The sequence below is a fragment of the Macrobrachium rosenbergii genome, chromosome 10, assembly GCF_040412425.1.
Source record: "Macrobrachium rosenbergii isolate ZJJX-2024 chromosome 10, ASM4041242v1, whole genome shotgun sequence".
NCBI classification, from domain to species: domain Eukaryota; kingdom Metazoa; phylum Arthropoda; class Malacostraca; order Decapoda; family Palaemonidae; genus Macrobrachium; species Macrobrachium rosenbergii.
In genome coordinates this window covers 32,507,553-32,529,143 of record NC_089750.1, presented here as the reverse complement: position 1 = coordinate 32,529,143, position 21,591 = coordinate 32,507,553, and the positions used below count along the sequence as shown (strand labels likewise).

The following is a 21,591-nucleotide window of genomic DNA, read 5'->3' as shown; positions in this document are numbered from 1 at the left end:
CTGGAAAAGTGAGTCATTTTCTAAGTTCAACACTTACCCTTTCAGCAAAAAGGGAATCCCGATTCCTGAGTGTTCCAGCACATCTTTCTGGTTTGGCTCTTCACAAACGAATATGTGACCTTTTACTAGAGCCCTTCACACCTAACAATTTTCACAGTACACAAACGAACAGTCTCTTCCTTTGTCACACCTAGAAATCCGATTAAAACTGGGCAAAAGGTTCTAGAAGCATCGATCCAGAACAGTGACAGAAAGCTCCACCTGAACGTGTCGCTGACCCCTGCTGTATCCAAAGGTGACCGTATGAAAGATGCTGAATTAGCAGATGCCCTGGGTCACATACCTTCCACCTGCGAGATCACTGAATATTGCAAGAGTTGTATGGCTCAAGCACGTATACAAACACCCAAGTACACTAGTACACATATTTAGTAGTGTTGGTCAGCAAGGACAAATTGTAGAGGGGTATGTTGACACAACTGGAAGATGAAATAGAACAGATTTTTATGCTGAATACAGGTGAAAGATTTAAATGGTAATGCCAACGAATTTTATCTAATACAGCATTTTGGGACCACTTTTTAATATGGCACCTGTGAAGTCTTCATTGGTTAAAGAGCCACTGTTGACACAAATCCAACCACGCGTTTTAGGCGTGACTTAACCAGATAGGTATAATAGGTGTTTGTGTGTTTTCTAAAGTGATTTGCAATTCTTATTTTTAATTGTCAACTGTATATTAAGACTTGAACGAAAACAGTGAAAATTTTATAAAACAATGTAATAAATTCGTTCTTCCTCAGCAAGGTCTTCATATGTAGAAATATGAAATGTTCCACATCCATCAAACCAATGCAGTTATGTTTAACAAGTTACTCAGATACCACTACGTTACAGTTCAATTATCAGACATCATCCTGTGAGGTATCCCTTTAACAGACACTAAGTGTGGTTCCATTTAAGTCCAGTATTTTTGCTTGTGCAAAAACTCCACTCACCTTTTGATGTTTTGCACAGCAGGAGCTCATAGCAGTTGTGGGCCAACCTCGGGTAATTGTGTCTAGCATGGCTTACAGTGTCCATGTTTAATTTTAATCCAGGTTCATGTAGTTGGCAGAGGCAGTTTTTAAGATGGATTAGTTGCTTAATGCTATACATGGCCACTTTCATAGACTGTCCTAACCTGCCCCACTGGTTGGTTGGTGGAGTTGGCCTGACATTATTTTCATTGGTTTAGAAATTTTGTAAGTCCTATGTTGTACTGGTTTGTCGTACAGCAGTGAAAGAAATAACTTGGTAGATGTCTAACTTATTCTCTTGTGTCGTTTGGCTGTAATGTTAGCTTTAACAATGCCTTTGTTAGTTTTGGGAATGCAGATTTGCCTGCCAAAGTATTTGCTTTCCATGTCCAGTAAAGCTTAAGATAGTGTCACAGCCTGTCAGAGGGTGGAATTTGGTAGTGCCCTTGTCTCTTTAGGCTTCATCCTAGTGAATATCTCATCAGTAGCCTGAGTTCACTGCCTGCTTAAATCTTCATGGCTACAGACAACCCAAACAACATTGTCAGTATCAGTAGTTAGAATGACTATCTTCTGGTGATCATTATGGGGTATTTGCAACAAGGTGTTATTGTCTAGTTTTGCAATGTCAGGTAAGAATGATGAGATACTGAAGTAATGATTTACAGAAAATTTTGCAGGATGCCTTATCTATTGTTCCTGTAAGGTAAACACTAGACTATTCTTCACCTGTGTCTGTTCCATTTTGAATTGGTAGGATTTCATTAGATCAGCCATCTTACACAATGATGTCTTCATTTTCTATTCATTGAATAACATTGCTTCCTCATTGTCTGTTTCATTTAGTTTTATCAGCTTGATTGTTTCTTTCATTGTAGTAGAACCCATTGTAAACATTCAGTTTTAATGCTTAGTTACAACGTTAACATGTCTCCAGCACAGCTTTGACTTTAAAGGTCTGTGGCTTCTGTAAGTGTTGCATATTTCTTTACACCAGTCAGCTTGAGATATTGCATTTTGTTGCAGGCCTTCTGTGCCAACAATTTTCCCGTAAAAGACATTGGAGCCGTCAAACTTGACATCTGCTAATGTAACATGGTCTATTTTTTCATGTCTGTTTTATAACTTTCTTGCTTGAGTATTCATTTTTCAGCCTGATAATTTGGTAGTGTGTCTGCCTGAGTGCTGATACTGTACCAGATTTGCAGCTATCTCAATCAGTGTCTTCATTTCATAAGTCCTTTGAGCTGAAGTGTTGTCAGTTGCCAAAGGTGACTGCATATCATGAGGGTAATAGTAAGGGATTTGTACCCATTTTGCCCATTTTTCTGCCGGGAATTTTAAGAGTACAAGTGGCTCCTCCTTGTCCCCTTGACCTGTAAAGCAGTGATTCTGTTTAGTTATAACTTGAGATGAGGATGTCCATAGACTAGGAGCTAAATGTGAAACTCTTCAATACCATGTGTCGTTATGACTGAACTACTTGTAATTGATATTGTTACTTATACCAAAACACACTACAAGTTTCTAGTTCAGTGGTAGTGCATAAATTTACTGTACAGCTACCAAGCAGGTTTTCATTACTATCTACTAGTTGCTACTCTATTAACATGTTATACAAAATATACAATAGTTACCAACATCGGAAATAGATAAAACTTTTGTCATCCCAGCATTTTATTTTACCTTCTTACTTACTCATTTTTTATCCATTGCTTTAAGCTGGAGTGTCTGACAGTATATGGAAAAGGGAGAATGACAAGGCTATTTATCTATTTGATGGTGGAGGCCAGGTTATCTTACCGCAATTGATACACTGTGTCTTACAATTTTGAATTCAAATTTCTATGCGGAATAAGTTATTGCCTTTGTAAGTAAATTTACTGAACATTTCGCCCTGACCTATTGCATTTTAAGCATACATAACGACGCAGCTTGGTATATAAAGCATAACTACAGCATTTAGTAGAGAACATACCTCTTGGGTAAATAATGGCTATGAATATAACTTGAATTCATTAGAGATCATCTGTTGTGGGTACCTATGCTAACTGTAATCATCATCAACCGGAAGTTGATTATCAAGAGCTGTTCTTCCATTGAGTGTTTTAACCAGGTGTCAAGTGATGTTCCCTCGTTCGTGAGAAACGCTCAGAAAGCATGAATGAAACCATTACCAAGTTCGTCTGCAGAGATGAAAATAACTGTTTAATATAACCATGATAAAAAATCAGAGAGGCTCATATGTTTTATATATATATATATATATATATATATATATATATATATATATATATATATATATATATATATATATATATATATATATATATATTTGAATGCCATTGCCGAGTTTCTTATAACTGTCTATAATCAAAAGCAGCTGACCAGGACTCTGGCCAAGTGACAGCACCTCATTTGGCCAGAGTCCTGCACTTATGAACGGACGCAGGTCTCGTTTTTCTCACTATCATTGTCATCAGACATCTGGTCACAAATTTTTGCATAACTTCTGCCTCAGACAACTAGCTGTGTCCCAGTGCAGTGTGGTGAATAGAAGCGGACATTTATTTCTATAAAAAATCGAAACTTAGGAAAGTATGACCGGCATTAGAGGATTTGCTCTACGAAATTCATGTAGTGTTAAACGTCTATATATTGATTTTGATAATAATACAAAACATTTAAATGGATCTGTGATTTTTTTGAGTGGCACATCTGGTCAAGGTAGGGCAAGAAAACGAATCTGTGACATTATTTCTGTCTTCCGTCCCCGTTTCAGTCATTGTTAATTGTGGTTAGTATTTGAGAAGTTTACATAGACACTCCCCGAATGTGGAGTTTTTGTCATCTTCAGTATTTCTGAATCATTCTACCCGCCATCTCTTTGCAGGAGGCGGACCTGATTTGTAAAGACAAGTATTCGTAACTGATCAATGCTAGCAAAGGCCCGATGAAGTGGAATTCAGTTCGGTTGTGTTGTAATTCATATAAAAGCGAGAGATTTCTATTTGTCGATTTGTCTTCAGCTTCAGTACAAATGGCAAAATATCTGTGATCATTCAAGTTTGAATTTGTCACAAAATAATGAAATTACACACATATAGGAAAAAAGTTCTTCAGTAGCACTGGTTCTCCTCGGGGGAGGGTAGTGTCGTCATTGTACTGAACGTGTTACACTGCAAGCATTACCAAAGGGTCTTTGCAGCGTCCCGTCCCTTCGACACTTAGCAGCTCCCATATTTTAGCCTTTTACATTACCTCCATTTCCCCTTCCTGTCTTTAGTCTTGTGTCCAGCCTTTCTGACTCTTACTTAGTGGTTTTCTCCAAGTTCCACCTTCAGGCCCCTGCACTTCATCTCTGTTTTCTGGATCTCTCTGTTTATCTTGGTGTCCAACCACCCCAACTCCCCCTTTTCTCTTTTCGCTCTGTTAAGCGTTGAGTGGCTGGAAATGCCACAGTGCTTGGCGGACAGCTTCAATTTCATAAAATCACATTAAGTATCATTGGATCCAATGTTAACATTTATTATTTTCAGTATGCGTCGACCACTGCTAAACGCGAGTATATATCTGATTTATTTTTAGGTGTAATTCCACAGAGAGTTTTAAAGTTAGACTATCTAGGGACTTGTAACTCTAAAGCCAATTTGACAAGAAGGTTTTGGAGCGAAAATAAATCGAGGATTTTCATCTTGACACTCGCTTATGGTAGTAGATGAAAATGACAAGACATCTTGGGATTTTCGACTTGAAATGCCTACCCCAAAAAATTAGAAGTACTGAAAATGTATTTGAGGTTTTTGTTTAAATTGAAAATGTGATTTTAATGTGAAAAGGTAACTGGAATTCTGACTCTTAAGCACCATTGACAATAGAATTATAAGTGAAGAAATAACCACTGAATGCCATTCAAAATAGTATTAGAATGATAAGAGCCGTAAGGATTTTCAACACGGAATGCCTTTTACACTAAAATAGCTTACTTATAACTGTAAGATATCAAATTTTCTTAACTTTTGCATTCAGTTGAAATGCATTTTAGTGATATCAGTATAATGTCAATTTATAACTTCTACATTAAGGTTTTTTGCACAGAAAATAGCTGGAGGTTCTCAGCTATTTTACTTTTTTATCATAATTTTAAAAATATGTGTCAGAATAATGGTATGCGGTGTGTTCAGTGGTGTTCTTTCTTTGTACAGTATGGCAAATACTTAAAGACAGCACTGGGAGTGCCTAAAAATATTGATCTTGTAAAGTTAAAGTTAGGCACTACAAATCATAGGTATTATTGCGATTTTGTTAGAGTGAAGGATATGAATCATAATGATACTGTCATTTAATACCAAGCATAACTGAAGCACCATAAACCATAAAATGCGCGTTTGAGGTTACAGGATTTTGGCTCTCTCGTGTGTTCAGGTATCAAGTGTAGTTACATTCAACTATATTTAGCAACCGAAGCGAAGAGGATTACATTTAGCAGCCGAGGCAAAGGGGATCGGGATCCTTTCTCTTAATTCCTATGCAATAGAATTTTCCAATGAATGGTCCTTCCCCGATTTGGATGGTTAGGTGAACTATTTTCAAAATATCAGTTTTATTTCGAAGTTTTAGATGGTTTACAATTTACTTGATTATTCATGTTTTGATTGTTTTTAAAATCTAACTTCAGGATATTACATTATATTAAAATTTTTATTGTATCTCTTATTGGTCCTTTTTTTTTCCTGAAGGCTGGCTTTACCTTACACATGCTAGTCCTGAAAAAATGCTGAGCGTTCATTTAGTGGGAAAGTTTCTCGTTGTTGAGAGGCTGCAGGACTGACACCAGCAGCTGCATCTCATTCTCTAAGCAGTTGCTTGTAATTTGTTGTAGTGCATTAAAGGATAATTCTCCGTAGGGGGTAGTCCCATCGGTGCGTCTCATGCGGTGCACTGAAGGCATTAGTAAAGATTCTTTGCAGTGCCCCTTCATACCCTAGTTACAACACCTTTCGTTCCTTTTACTGTACATATTCTCTTTCTAACATGTTACTTTCCACCCTTTCCTAACAAATTTTCGGCGTGCAACTGCGAGATTTTCGTCGTGTAATACCTCTAAAACCTTTCTACTCTTAATTTCCCTTTCAGTACTGAATGACCTCGTAGGTTCAGCGCTTGGCCTTTGGCCTAAATTTTGTATTCAAATCCATTCCTTTAATCGGTAGTCTTTGTTTATGTCTTGGAAAAAACTCAAGCTTATGGCAAGCATTCTTCCTTCGAAAGGAAGTTGAAAAGTAAAGCTTCAGTTACTGAAAGGTGTTTTTCTTCATTTTTTTAGGACGACTTTATTCATACGTAACTGTGCCATCAGAGCACCTCATGTGGTGCATTGTAGGCATTACTTAAGATTCTTTGCAGTTATCTTTGGCCACTAGCTGCAACCCCTTTCATTCCTTTTAGTGTACCTCCGTTCATATGTTCTTTCTTCCATCTTACTGTCCACCCTCTGCTGACTATTGTTTCATAGTGCAGCTACTGGGTATTCCTCCTTTGCACCTTTAAAATCTTTTTACTCCTCTCAGTTTCCTTTTTTTCTTATCTGCCCTTCAAACTGCTCTGTTCTCTTTCACTGTCTGGATTGCTGGGAAGGGATAAGGCTGCTGGGATTTAAGTTCAACTTCAGAGCCAGCAGTGGCAGCTTTGTCAGCCACCCAATAATGTTTGGACCTTAGAATTATCAATATGTTAGCTGTCATGGTATCTTGAGGGTGGGACTGTTTCTTAGGAATAGCCTTCGGATTCCAGGGGTTGGTTGATTCTTGGAGTGGGACTATTGGCATTCTGTCCGGTTTGCATATCAAGATGATTAGAGTAGGAAGGATTGTATTTACATAATGCTCTCAGTCCCATAAAACAGGTTTGGCCTACACTTGAGCCACACTAATCTTGTTGGTCCCATCCCCTCTGGGTAGGGTAGGGAGTGGACTTTTGGAAGTTAGCTCTCACTGGTGTCATTGGTGGAGGGATGGACTGCAGGAAAGGCTAATGGATTCTCTTTTCTATTTTCAGACCGCTTTTTTTCTTTTTATTTATAATCATATGGATGAAACTGTAAAACCAGTTAACCCCTGGACCTTGTGACCTCTTGACAGGGTTGAAGACCTCTGCACCTTCCTCGCACGGCCTCTGCTTGGACATGGCTAGGAAGCCTTCAAGTGTAATTACACTGGGGGAACCCTATGCTCCAGCATGGCACAAAGAAAAATTCACCAGAAATGTATGTGGAATAGGACCAGGGATATTGGACACCCTCTCGTATGATAAGTATTTGACCTTGAATCTGGAAAATTCTAATTGTGACATTTTTAATATGTACAGAGACATTGTGAAGCGTTGTGGCCAAAAATCTAAGATATCACCTCAAGGTTGGGGAAAACTGACAGTAGAATCGTCCTCACCAAAAGAAAAGGAAAAATTAAGAGCATTATCGCATCTTGGCAGTTAAAGTAGGCAGCTCAGTACATGCTTTTTGGAATGTGACTAGAATTGAAAGAGTGAAGATGATCAGTGGAGCTGTAGTTCCACTTCCAAATTTAATTATTACATTCCACCCACTTACCTAATGCAAAAAAGGCAGCATGGCTACGTTTTAAGGTTAAACAGTGTATCCCAAGACTGAGGAGATGTTTTTATTGTCAAGAATATAGTCATATGTTAAGATCTTGTAGGCAGAAGATTCAAGGCAAGCCTGCCACGAGTGTTAAGTGTAGTGAACCAGAGCATGGTGATGTTTTAAAGAAGCAAAATGCATACATTTTGGAGATAATTGTCCATCCTCTTAACAAATTGTGATGTATACATCATGGAAAAAGAAATACAGACATTTGCGGTAATTGGACGCATCCACATTTGCAGAGCCAGTATGGTAGACCAGGAATATTCTTTCCTAGTGTTGGTGCTAACCGAAGAACAATTGTAAATGCTACCAGAAGTTCTTCCTTTCCTAATATGAAGGGAACATCTGTGGCAACCTATATTCCTGCCTCTTTGGAGGCTGCGCCAATAATTTATGGTGCTTCTGCCTCTTCAGAGGCTGTGCCAGTTGTCTCGGGTGCTGCTGCCTCTTTGGAGGCCATGCCAGATAAACCTGGCATGCCTGCCTCTGTGGAGGTTTCACTATAGAAAATCCACTGCTCTTTACAGCTAAGCCCTGCCCTCTGCACGCCAGTGATTGGCTAGCTCTTACACTAATTAACAGTCCATTATGATTACCAGTATAGATTTGACTCCGGTCGGTAATGTTGAGCTCTGTGCATGAATGATGATTTCACAGATTTGAATTCCTGGAGTTGTGAAGCCTGCAAATGATATCTCCAATAAAAGATATATTAAGCTGTATAATATCATTATGAGGATCTTGAATCATTCTGTCTGCATCTTTTTTTTCTTTTGATCATGCGCAACCTGAATATACTGTACAAACATATTGCTTTTTTTTTTTTTTTTTTAAATTGGTGTTGGCCTACATAAGTGATCCTGCATGTGAAGTATTAATGTCATTATAGATTAGGCCTGCATATCACTCTTATATTTTGAGGCAATGACAGGGCATAGGCCTACCTGTCAATTTCTTATATTTTGAGGCAATGACAGGGCATAGGCCTACCTGTCAATTTCTTATATTTTGAGGCAGTGACAGGGCATAGTTGTACATGTCAGTTTCTTATATTTTGAGGCAGTGACGCGATAGGCGTACACGTCAATTTCTTATATTTTGAGGCAATAACAGGGCGTAGGCCTACACGTCAATTTCTTATATTTTGAGGCAATGACAGGGCATAGGCCTACACGTCAATTTCTTATATTTTGAGGCAATAACAGGACAGGCTTACACGTCAGTTTCTTATATTTTGAGGCAATGACAAGCATATGCATACACGGGAATGTCTTATATTTTGAGGCAACGACAGGGCATAGGCCTACATGTCAATTTCTTATATTTTGAGGCAATGACAATGTGCAGGCCTACACATCATATTCTTATAGTTTGAGGCAATGACAGGCATATGCATACACGGGAATATCTTATATTTTGAGGCAACGACAGGGCATAGGCTTACACGTCAATTTCTTATATGTTGAGGCAATGATAGGATGTAGGCCTACACATTAAATTCTTATTTTTATATAAGTAACTTACCAAGTAATTTCCAACTTTTCACGGCGGCTTAAGTTTTAAAAATTTCGCTGTAGCGCTCATATTGTTTTGGTGTAGGTAACAGACCCCGCCTGTTTTCAGGGGAAGAATAGGTACAACTGGCTTAGGTGTTCAGTTCGTTCCTGCCGCTTGTCGACTGAACATGGGTTGCTGGGCAGCTTTTGTTTTGATTTGTTTTCACCGGCTGTTTGCAGACATTGCCGAATTTGGTGAAGTACATTGTAGTTTTTGGTAGCGCTAATCAGCGTATTTCCTTAATTGTGACTGGATATGTCAGACTCTAGTGCTCATAGTATTAGGTATTGCAGCAAGGGTTGCAAGACGAAACAGACACCTGCTAAGAGTGACACTCACATTACTTGCACCTCTTGTAGAGGGCAAAATTGTTCACCTGACATTAACTGTGATGAGTGTAAGGAGTGGGATCAGGTAAAATGAAAGACTTTAAATTCTCATTTAGCGAGACTTCAAAGAGACAGAGAGAGAGAAAGACGGCTGCTAAAGCTGAGGTTAGGTGTCTGTCCTTTTGACTAGTATGGCAGCTTTTTCCCCTATTCCAATTCCTGTCTCTACCTGTAACTCCTTTACCTGGCTCCCTACCTTCCGAGCCCAGTGTCTTAGCCAGCCTTGAAGCCCGAGTAGATAAGAAGTTTAGCGTTATGGTAGGTACCGTAACCCAGTTGAGCGCTTCTGTTAAGATCTTGATGAATCAATTGAGTGCAAAAAGTGTTAGTGCAAGTTTTGTGTCAGTGGAGGAGGTGGCCACTTGTCCTGCTGACGCTCCTAGACCTAAGTCCCTGTCAGACTCCCCTAAACCTGGGAGGAGGCAAACTGAACGTCCAAGGGAGATCGGTGGGGTTTGCCCACGGGTAGTTGCCCCCTCAGTCGAGCCTGTTGCCAGTCCCAGGTATCGACAAATGCTTCTGGATAGTTACTCCTCAGTTGATCCTGCTATCTGCAGTTTTTGATGGACAGCCATTGAAAAGGCTTACGAGTATATGTGCATGCTGTATTGGCGAGGGACCCTGATTCCGACGTGGGCAGGAGGAGCAGTCATACCGTTGTAAAAGTCAGCAGATGTCGAGTGCAATCCTCTGCTTACGTGTAAGCGTTCCAGAGATCTAGGACAGATTTCTGAATCTTCTTGCAGTGTCAGGAAGACGTCCTGATGTCTCCCGAGTTGCTTGTACCTCAACTCTCGTGTAAGAAGAGCGCCAATCAGCTAGTATCAGCTGAGTGCCCGGTGGGGGTGTGTTCAATGTTGGCAGAGCACCCAGTGAGGGGAGGCAGTATTATGGCTGATTGCATGTCGGGCACCAGGGGCTGGCTCCAAATGCCCAGTTGGTGATACTGCCGTACGCTTTGAATGTTTGATAGCAGTCGAACGCCCAGTGACGTATGTTGATGCAGGGGAGATAAGTGTACTTTCTGAGCCGATCACTCCAATCATCGTTTGGTACCCGGTCGTCCTATGCGGGCTATCACTTGTCTGGCACCAGGTGGTCAGCTGGCATCAAGCGGCCAGTGGGTGGTAATACAGTACGTTTTGAACGTTCGGTAGCACTCGAACGCCCAGTGATGTATGTTGGTGCAGTGGATTACAAGCGCCCGAGTGGAGGAGAGCGTGCTGTCTGAGCCGAACGCTCTGACCATTGTTTGGCGCTGATTGTCCTACATCAGTTGCCCTGCTAAATGACACCTTACCAGGAAGCGCTCTGTGCCAGATCAGACTTTAACCAAGTGTTCTCAGGACTTTGATGGTTCAGTTTTGGTGACTTCTTCTGTGACGTCTTGACGGACTCACCGCCTTGTTTGGCACCACATCCTGACAAGCGTTTAACATCTCATACCATTGGCTGTCCCTTTTGGAAGCTGCTGAAACAAACCAAAAGATGCACAGTATTACGCCATCACTATCTCCCTGGTCTATCCGTATATCCCAAGGAGACTAGAAAACATGTTGTGCAGGCTAAGGATTAGGACATGCAAGACTCACTCATGGGTTCTTGATGTCAGGTGAAAAACACTAATTCTTAGATGATTGTATTGTCCCCTTGACCATGAGACATTTTCTGGTTGAATGTCCTAGTCTTGGCGATTTAAGACGTAGGTTCCTCTCCTGGGGACGTAACAGAGATGTACATTTTGCTACGATTCTCAGGGAGGATTGTCATATAGAGCAGTTTTGTATCTTTGTTAGAGAGAGAGGCTTCCTCAACAAAACTTAGATCATATACATATGCAGTATGTGTGTGTATGTATAGTATGTATGTGTTTACAGATTGATTATATGTATATATATATACAGTATATATATATATATATATATATATATATATATATATATATATATATATATATATATATATATATATATATATATATATATATATAATATGTATATATTATTTCTTTTAAACTTTTTAAACTTTTTTTTTGGTTTCCCATTTAATTATGGCATCATAACCTAGATGTTGTGACACCATTTTTAGTAACCATATCTCAGTTAATCATGCATAACTAAGGACAAGAGGGAAATTAACTAAAGCTAGAAGCTAGAATGCATGCATTGACGGTAAAGATAGAGAGAGGAACGTTGCAATGGGCCTTGGACAGTCGGGATGTTCTATATTGGAAAATCGGACGCTAATACAAAAGCCTTTATAAGTTAACGTGTGTTGGTAGCTAGCAGTGAGTTGTTTATTTTAAGAGTCACTGTCGTTGATGATATCGTGAGCAATGGTGGTGATGATAAAAACCTGCTATTGACATTTCTTTGCAAAGATGATTCGGGTGACAGTTACAGTGACAAAGGTCTCCCTTTCATAAACGTAGTTAAGGTGATAATTCAGTTATCCTCATCTCCATCTCCGAACAATATGGATGCTTTGCTGCTGATCTCCTAATGATTGTTAGATTGTTTTCTCTTCTAATAATTTCACGACAAGTTCATCACTCTGAGCATTCGACTAAGGTAGGAGGAGACAATGCACATGTAGCTGTCATGACAAACCAATAATGTAGAGGAAGACGGCCTGAGATATCCTTCGAAATTGAAGATTATTCGGAAGCTTCCGAAGGAAAACTGAAACACATTATGTTTATATCATTGGATGCACAATTGACTCAATCTTGACGAGAAGGTCTGAGAAACTTAATTAGACTAGGTCCTCAGAAATAGTGGAATAGGTCCTCTATGTTTTTATGTCATACCTTATTGAATTTTACGTAAGTGAAGGCATGCTGTTATAACTGTACTATTTTCAAGGTCGATAGTCCGAGAGTCGCTGTCTTATTTGACATAGGGAATAGTTGGTCTTGGTTCTAATGAAACAGTATCAAACTTGTATAATTCCTTAACTTTGATTTGCTGTGAAATTGAGAATGCCATTGAACATGCAGGGAATTCAAGTGTTCTGTCTCTCTCTTAGCAGGAAAAAAAAAGTCAAGGAATATGCCTTTCCCATGTAGCTTATTAAGGGTCAACCATCAGCCATCGGCCACTCAACTGGAAAACTCACCACAAAGTTCTTATCTGAGAATTTGCATGTCTTGATGAGGTTGACTGGGAAGTTTGAGTTACGAAAAGTTAACCTTAAAAAATCTATATCAAGGCCTCACACGTCTCTGAGGAATCTCAGACTCTACCTTGGAGGTAATCGCCTATCCCTAAATGCCAGTATCAAATCATGCCCATCCTCACATCTAACTTTATCATGAGTCTTTGTAGAAGAATACCCCCTCGATGTGGGACCACCTTGATGTGTTGAGGGGGCTCTTGAACCCCGGGAATTTGTTCCCGGGTTTGAGTCCAAGAGTCTCATATACTATTACATATTTCTTTGGACTAATTTTGTGGAATTTTCCACTTTTGCTAAAATTTATTGTGCCTGTTGAATAGGAAAAGATATCATAGCTGGGATTGGGTTTATATCCGTAGCTAAATGGTGGGAACTGTGGTAGGATTATCAACTACCCGATAATGTTCGGACCTGAGAGATATCAGATTGATATTTCAAGGGCAGAACTATTGTGCGGGGCTGGGCCATAGATTCCAGGGGGCGTCTGGCTCTGGGGATAGGATTCTGGCATTCTATCCGGTTTGCCCCATAATACGATTAGGGTGGGGATGATTGTAATCTTGTAATACTCTCGGTCCTAGCAGGCAGGTTTGGCCTACATTTGGGCCACTCTAATCGTATTGTGCCATCCCCTGTGGGTTAGGGTTGGGGACGGACACTTGCGAATCGGCTCTCGTGCCATTAATGGAAGAATAAGCCCCATGAAAGGCTAATGATATCTTTTTAAAGTTTTCAGGTTTATTATTTTTTTTCTATTCGATCTTTATGAACAGTAAGAATAAAGAGTCGAGTACCTTGGGCCCTCTGATGATACTGTTTTGACAAAGATGACGACCTTTGCACCCACTTTGGAGATTGAAAATTCTCCAAATGTTGACGACCCATGCGAGAAAAATGATATCCCTGTAAAAAAATGACCTGGCATCGTTACAATGGAGCCATTCTCCTCTGAGCCAGATGTTTCTGTGCCTGTGTCCCCATCAATAAAAGGAACAAAAAATCGTTCAAACTTTTCAACTGTGGGCCCTTTGGAGCCTAAAAGAATAAATAAAAGAAAATATAGACCTGACTCAACCTTGGTTCACTTTGATTCCCTCCTTTGAGAATCGAACTGGTCAAGGTTTTTGAATTTACAAGCTGACCAAGATATATCCTTATTAAAATTGGAAAATTACATGTTGACCCGATGCCCATCACAAGAGGTGAGCATAAGACAAATTGAAAAAACATTAAAAATATAGAGAACATAAATATAAAATTTACAAGGCATGATACCATGAATAGTGTACGAGGCACAGTAATATTGCCAAATCTAGAAGAAGAAACACAAAGGAAATCAGCGTTTTTGGATTCATTACAGAAAAGATACAGCAATGTTGAAGGCTGTGAAATATATGAGGTCACAAGCAGGAAAGACAAAAATAAATCAATCAACACTTAGGAAAACTTGTTGCAAATATAGGTAAATATCTACTAGCCACAACATAATAGGATAGATATAGATTACTGAATTACAAATTTAAGCAATAACAGTGAAAATAGAAAACAATGTCTGATATTATTAACTTATACAGCCAGCCTAATAAAAAGGTGATTTAAACATATTACAGAAAATAAAAGAATTTAAAAATCCCATATTAATTGTACGAGATTTCAGTGCACATAATCCAGTATGGGACTAAAACAATATTACACCGGATAAAGATGGAGATAAAATAGAAAACTTGATGAACACTAATAATCTGTGTTGTCCGAATGACAACGGAGTAAATAAGTATTGCTTCGAAACCCATGGAACATTTTCCTCAATAGATGTCACCCTTTGTTCAACAAATATAGTTGACAAACTAAGTTGGAATACTTGTGATGACTCCTACTCGAGTGATCATTTTCCCATAATAATATCCTTATTAAATAATAAACCGAAACCATACTCTCCACATTATAACATGCAAAAAGCAGATTGGGACATTTTTAACTTGCATACCAGAAATATACCGCCATATGATTGAGAAATCACAATGAGACAAACGGATTCTTTGTATCTTTCATTAAAAAGGCAGCAGACAAAGCTATTCCTCATTCAAAACCCCACAATAAAAAACATAAAGTCCCCTGGTGGTCTGATGATCTATCCGAATTAGTACGAGAAAAACACTCTTAGCAAGAAGGTTAGGCACTCTAAACAGAAGATTCAATAAAATAAATCAAAACCATTCTTGGAAGAAAATATATTAAAAATGACAATTGTACTATTAGAAATAGACGCATTAAAACCTTTATATAATAAAATATCAGCTGAATTTAGAAGGGGAAGTCACAAAAGGTAAAATAATATCTTGGAGGTCCTATGTCTCAGAAATAACGAGCGAAACATCCATTCAAAAAGGATGGGGAAAATTCCGAAAAATAAATGGAAGGAACATTAGATCACCCAGACAAGCTATATTAGATAATGGCAAAAAATTTTTAGATCCCTTCGAAATCGGTAACATACTTGTGGAAAGTTTTGCCAAAATGAGCAGTGACCAAAATTTGGACAAACATTTCAAAAAGTAAAGAATAAAGCAGACTCTATAGTACTTTATTTTGAGACAAAGGAAGATGTGTATTATAATAAGAAATTCAACATGGAAGAGTTGGAATATGCTCTCCTGAACAGCAATAAATCTGCTCCTGGAGGTGATGATATTTGCTTTGAAATGATTTGCCACCTAGCGCCTTTGGCAAAATCATACTTATTAAAACTCTACAATCATTTATGGCTCAGAAACTTGTTTCCAGGTAAATAAAGTAAGGACTTGCACATAGTTGAAATATTTATCAAAAAGTTACTCATACCCCAGAACACCATAGACAAAAATCCATAGATCATATAAAGGAAAATTCCCAAGTAGTGATTACATAAGAGATATAAAAGTAATCATTGTAAATAAATGGCAAAATATGTGGAACGGTGAATCTATAAATAATAAATTGAAACAGGTAAAATCCAGTGTTGGAACATGGAGCTCATCATGTCAGAGAGAAGGACAGACCTAAATTTCTTAATCAGTCAATCAGTCAGAAGTAATTCTCACACGTCTGCGAATAGGCCATACTCGTTTGACACATGGACACTTGATGAACAGTCCACATGGCCCTCCTCCCAAATGCCCAGAATGCAAAGTGTTGATAACAGTCAAACATGTGTTTTGTGACTGTCCAAAATATAACCAACAGCGAGTATCAACCTTTGGAAATAAATCGACGGGGAAAATTTTGTCAGAATCTTATACATTTCCAGTCATCCCAATTTTAACATTCATTAGGTGTAACTTATAGACAAAATATAAAACTAAGTAAATAATGAAAATACAAGACCCCGTAGGGCGTTTCATGAATAAAAAAGATATTTATGCAGTATATTCTGAATTTATTTTTTTGAAATTTGATTTTACTTTTAATCTTTAATTTTTTTTTGTATGTATGGAAACGAGCAAATGTATTTTTCGTTTACACATGTTTCAGTGTAAAAGCATGTTCATTATACAGTATTCTTTTAAATTTCATTTTCATTCATTCATCATCACGCGATTTGGTCCCAGTTCTAGGCCTATGGCCTAGCCCTGGTATTTCATCCTAATCCTTCGGGCTAGCCCAATGAGAGCTGATAGTCAGCTCAGTGGTCTGGTTAAACTATCCTAATAATAATAATAATAATAATAATAATAATAATAATGGTGATGATGATGATGTAGAAGAATAACGTCTGTCATCAGGTACAAAGATCTAGCAGCTTGCTTCATCCAGTAGCCTCACAGATTAATGTTACGAACTTTTTTTTTGTAATATTTAGCGAAAAATTTTTCATGATATGCAGCAACTTGTGCAAATTAAGTGCCCAATGATTAATGTTTTAGATATGTTACAGAAGTTTTTTTATTACATTTATGAAAGTATGTTGAATATGTTCTAAGAGCAAAATTCTTGAAGCAAACTTTGAAATATATTTGACCATGTAGGCATGTATTGCAAAGAATTGCACACAAGCTGATATATGATTTTTGTAGACAGCACAACTACTTATATACACGATACACCATAAAGTGTGCATTTTTGGGAATCTCTAATAGGAAGCATTTGCATATATATATATATATATATATATATATATATGATAAATGATTTAAGAATTACAGAAAACAGGTATTCATACCAAGAGTTCCAGAGGTCAGCTAGTTCCTCGTTGGACAAATCAGTAGAGTTCTCGGCTAGCACTCTGCCAGGCCCGAGTTCGAGTCTCCGGCTGGCCAATGAAGAATTAGAGGAATTTATTTTTGATGATAGAAATTCATTTCTCAGTATAATGTGGTTCGGATTCCACAATAAGCTGTAGGTCCCGTTGCTAGGTAACCAATTGGTTCTTAGCCACGTACAATAAGTCTAATCCTTCAGACCAGCCCTAGGAGAGCTGTTAATCAGCTCAGTTGTCTGGTTAAACTAAGGTATACTTAACTTATTTAACCAGAGGTCAGCTGTTACATCACTCCAGTTGGTAGATTCTTAACCATCTTAATCACTCGTTGGAGGAAGATTTTATCTGTATTATCTGAACCCCAAGCTCCTTTTGAGAGGTTCATCGTATTTCTTTGTTTAATCAGTGTTGATTCTACCATCTGGCTTTTGAACCAACAGTTGCTGCTATATAAATTGTAAATGACATTCCAGTTTATTCTGTGGTTATGGTTATTTATGTGGTAAAGAATAGCTGAGCTCTGTTGGTCATACCTTACTGAATATTTACATTGTATTAATCTCTGGGGAAGTGATTTACTTGTAAAACTGATGTAGGATTGGTCACAGTCGAGGCAAGGGATTTTGGTTTTACAGGTAAATCAATCCCCCAGAGATTAATACAACATAAACGTTCAGTAAGGTATGGCCAACAGATCTCAACTAATTTCAACCACATAAATAACCATAACCACAGAATAAACTGGATTTTGTCATATATAATTTATAGCAGCAATTGTCGGTTCAAAGGCCAGATGATAGAATCAGCACTGATTAAACAAAGAAATATGATGAGCCTCTCAAAAGGAGCTTGGGACTTAGATATTACAGACAACTTTTCCTCCAACGAGCTATTAAGAAGATTAAGAAGCTATCAACTGGAATGACATAACAGCTGACATTTGGCACTCTTGGTGTAAATAACACTTTTCTGTAATTCTTAAATCATTCATCACTTGCCTACCTGTCAAGGGAAGCAGTTGTTCTCCGAAATATATAGTATTAACTTTCTACCTTTTGGAATTTTTATGGGCTCCTTTTATTTTATATATATACATATATAATATTATATATATATAATATATATATATAATATATATATATACATATATATTTTATATATGTATGTATAATATATAAAATTATATATATGTATATATTGAATTCTCTATACCTTGGGAATAACTTACCCCCAAGTAGAATTATGATTGACAATTGCATCTGTTCCTTCCAGGTTTCGAACTTGGGCCTTTAGATAAATTTTAGACAAACTGAATATTTGTTTATCAATAGTATATTACTTAATTAGCCAATTTGTACAATCTTATTAATCAGCAATCATGTTGTAGTTGGGCTGATATCGATTCAAAGTACAGAACCTTCATTCGAGAGGAATAAGTACATAAGAGTCGACACCAACTTTTCTCTTGTTAGCCGAATGGTCAAAGTCGACTGTCTGTCACTTCTAAAGCAAAGGCCAAGGACCGAATTGTGGTCGACCAGATGCCCTTATCAGTTATGATCCCCCACCCCTTGGGCGTAAGTTAATCACAAAGATATAATAATAAATTCAGTAATAAATTATGTGTACGTCCCAGTACGTGTGAAGTTGTGTAACTTATTACTGCTATAAGTATCCAGAGTAGTTTTAAAAATACTACGTTGGATACTTATACCGTATGTATTTATACAGTATATGTGTGATTTATTGAAGTCAGTTTTATTATTTGCGGAGACATACGCGTAAAAGTACAGATGCACTTATCAACTGTAATTCCTTTTGGGTGTAGGGTATTCCCAAGGTATAGTAGTAAATTTGATGTTAAGTGATATTTGTGGTATACTTTATAAGGTAACATTTAGGAGTTTCTGTAAACCTTTTTGTATTGCCCAAATTGGATCAAATGCATTGAAAGTTGAACAGACAGATGGAGTTTTAATGAGTGATCACAACTGAAGGACCTAATTGTTATCATGTCGACGTTTCTTATCCATATACTAAATAAAATGTTTCCTCCATAGTTAGCCATAGCTTGCTTCCTTGCCAGATTTTTAATTGCGGGTCTCCGTCACCGTTAAAGAAACTCCCAGATAATTTCTGTGTGAGGAAAATTCTCGCGTACTCCAAGTATGTCAGCCGTCCGTAAACCTGTCGGTGTTTCGAAAGATTCTTTTTTGAATGACGATGCCTCCCTCACCAGAACATTGTCCTTTTCAAAATCGGCGTCAATAACCTAGGTGCTGTAACGTCAGTTTTTAGTAGCTATAATCAATCCTATTCAAAGCACTGAGTCACGTCTAGACCCGTATCCGATAGGTCAAGTGTCAACAGACAGGCTTACTGCACAGGGAAGCATCATATTACATTTGAATTTCCCCTCCATCTCTTACTAAACGTGAGTAAGAGGCATTTTCCCCACCCCTAAATTGTGTGTATATCATGCACGTCACCCATGGCTGGTCGTAGAATGCATCCTTTTCTTTTGAAAGAGTAGTTGTCAAAAAGGAAAGAATTAGCTTCATCATCCCTTGTGAACGAGATTCGGTTCTTATTCCAGATTACCTTTACTGGAAGGATGTAGCTCGTGTGCGTGCTAGAACTGCTTCATTACAGTAGGAGAGGGAAGTGGGAAATGAAAAATAAATAAACAAATTCTGCTGTTCCGGTTTAGATGCATTTTCTAATCTTCCCGAGAAACAGTGATAACATTGGAAAATGTGGACGTTTCATCCGTGTAACCTAATCATGTGTTTCTGGGACTTTCCCACTGATTCTATGAAACATCTTGGTTGTACCAGTAGAAGACAACCACAATGCCGAAGATTCAGAGTAATTCTACCTTTTCCTTCAAATAGGTAGGCTGTCGTTTGCGATCTTATTTCTGCATGTATATTAAGAGAATTGTCACTTTCGGGTCCTCCGCCCCCGCACCTAAAGCGATTTTAGGGACTGGAATTTGATTTGCGAATCGCTTTGAGGATTTTGTGATTGGAATTGGATTTGCGAAGCTCTCCGAGGGCTCATCGTTTGAATGACGGGTCTCCAGTGTGCTCATTAGCATCACTGCATCTGATAACGCTTTTAGCGTGACACTCTCGCCTCTTTTTATATTGTTTCAGCCACTTGCAGCTGTCCTCCTCCTCCTCCTCCTCCTCCTCCTCCTCCTCCTCCTCCTCCTCCGTGGTGCCGATCGATGGGGAGTGAGGCGGCCTGGTGTTTTATTATTTAAAATGCTTCTCTTTTCGTAACTCTATATACCTTTTAATGGTGGGTATTTTCTAGCCTCATTAATGTTAGAGAGAGAGAGAGAGAGAGAGAGAGAGAGAGAGAGAGAGAGAGAGAGAGAGAGAGAGAGAGCATTGACTAGGAGAGGGTGTTTTTTTTTTATATCCTCCGTACTATTTTCTCCTTTTTACGCAGGTTTAATTGGAGCCATTTGGCTTAAAATTGACGCTAACAAGCACTTGACTGTTTTTCACTGGGGAATAAGTGATCCATGCCAGGTGTTTTCCTTTGAGGATGTTGGAACCCGGAATCTACTTTTTACGGATGGGCGCTGGACAGAAAACAACGCTTCCTCTCTCTTCTTTGTGTATGTTATAGCAGGACCTTGAAAGATCCTTACAACGTTGATACTTTTTATTTACAGTAAGCACAGGCTCTTGTTTTCCTTTTTATTGAAAAAGTGTATGCATTACATTCAACAACTTTTCTTACAGTGTACAGAATTACAGTTTATCATTACATTAAATATCTATAAAATTAATTTTGAAGCCCACAAAAAAGGCACAAGATGTAGACGTTACATTTCATCAGAGTGCTTTGCCGTGAACTGTAATGTGCTGGTTAATTTGAGGATTGCATATTATTACTACGAAATAACCCTCTGATTATAGCCCTTATAACTTTACTGAAGTGAGAAATGAACTATTAAATTGAATGGCACAAAATCATACTTACAGTGGCTTCGCTATGGGGGCCAGTGGGGGCCCGGGCCCCCAGTCAGAAGCTTGGCTCCCCTCCCCAACTGGGCCCCCCAGTTGAAATTCCCTTTGTAGCTAACCTTTAACCCTTTGGTGGTCAAAAGCAGAATTATATTCATAGGTTTTTAACACAAATGACAGGTCTGTTCATGATATTTTGATCCAACTTAATGTTTTTAACTTATGCATGCAGTGACTGAAACTATAGTTACAGTTTTGAATAAGTGCAATGCAGTTTGTTACTGCTATTTAGAGTGCATTTCCAGGGAGAGAAGATGAATTAGAGGGAATGGGATAGGTCGAAATTTTGAAGAGATTTTGGAGGGTCATCATTCTTTTGTGTTATTGATGATATGCATTGTTTTGATATATTCACATGACAATACTATAGTTGAAAATTAAAACTTGATAATAGAAATTAGGCTAGTGTTGAATACAAGGTTGTGAGGAAATTTACATTACAGTATTCGATACATTTGCATATAGTAAGAGTTGAATGTTAATTGAAAATTGAGCTCTATAATTT

The 21,591-nt window shown here is 38.2% G+C and overlaps 1 long non-coding RNA gene across 4 annotated transcripts in view; it reads left to right on the top strand.

Annotated features, from left to right (window-relative positions):
* Positions 1 to 21,591, top strand: part of LOC136842585 (uncharacterized) — a 624,527-nt gene that overhangs the window by 66,739 nt on the left and 536,197 nt on the right. Inside the window, exon 1 of one of the 4 annotated variants that reach the window (XR_010854274.1) lies at positions 20,386 to 20,730. The exons of the other annotated variants lie outside the window; for them this stretch is intronic. This is a non-coding gene — a long non-coding RNA (uncharacterized lncRNA). Of the gene's footprint in view, positions 1 to 20,385; positions 20,731 to 21,591 lie in introns of those variants that run through there. 4 annotated transcript variants of the gene reach the window in all.